We start from the raw sequence: 980 nt of genomic DNA on the forward strand, positions 1-980 counted from the left end.
AAGTGTTTTGGTAGTTGTAGTGCATTTTGAATGTGAAATGAACTGCTTTGCCAAGCTGACGGTCAGTTAGGAGGATTGTGTGAAGAGTTTTGCAAAAGTGACCGAAGTATTGAGAAATGTGTCCTAGTGGCTGTAAAAAACTGTAACATGCAAAAGACAGAATCCACAGACATGCAGTCAAAGACACTAAAAATAAAAAAACAAAAAAATTGCCTGTGTTGGTATTAACTTGGCAGTCTGCAATAATAATTCATAATTCATCTTATTTTCAGAAAAGCAGGATGTGCTTTGTGACCATGTATCAAAAGATGGTGGTAACCTACAGACATAAATAAAAAGTACATAAAAACAAGTGATCAGCTAATAAGACATCATATGTGGTTAAATGATATCCAGTGTGTAGCAAGATTTAAATCAAAACCAGTCATCACCTAATACTGTCCTCCAGTTTGTACGAGTAACTTATTACACCATGGTGAGGTTTAAGGTGATGAACTCAGGAAGCCAGAAAGTAGCAGCCTGGAGGACGCTAGGGTGGATCGTCGAGTCAACAAAACACTGGACTGCAGCAATGGAGGCTATTTCCAGCATCAAACTGATAACCTCTCTTTTAACCATGACCATTCCCAAGCTTTCACTGATATTTCTGTTTACTTGCCTGCTCTAGTTGCTTTTTGAGGAAATGTAGTCAAAAATCAACTGACCAATTATGGGCATCTCACAAAGTTTTACCCTCCTTAAAACTCTTTCTCTCTCTCAGTCGGCAGAGTCCACATGGAGTAGTTTCCCGATACCGTTTGTAATCCAAGTTATAACTAAAAAAAAAGGTGAAATCTGGTAAAAGCAAATCCCATGAAAGATTCTTTTTTTTGACCTATTTTGTTTTTCTAGGTTAGAGAGCATGTTGTTTTAAACACAGTGAGCTAAATATAAATGTTAGTGTGCTGACAGTGCAGGTTTTGCATATCACGATTGATAAA

This window comes from Pundamilia nyererei, unplaced genomic scaffold (genome assembly GCF_000239375.1).
Source record: "Pundamilia nyererei isolate P.nyererei 1_Seehausen unplaced genomic scaffold, PunNye1.0 scaffold00115, whole genome shotgun sequence".
Taxonomy (NCBI): domain Eukaryota; kingdom Metazoa; phylum Chordata; class Actinopteri; order Cichliformes; family Cichlidae; genus Pundamilia; species Pundamilia nyererei.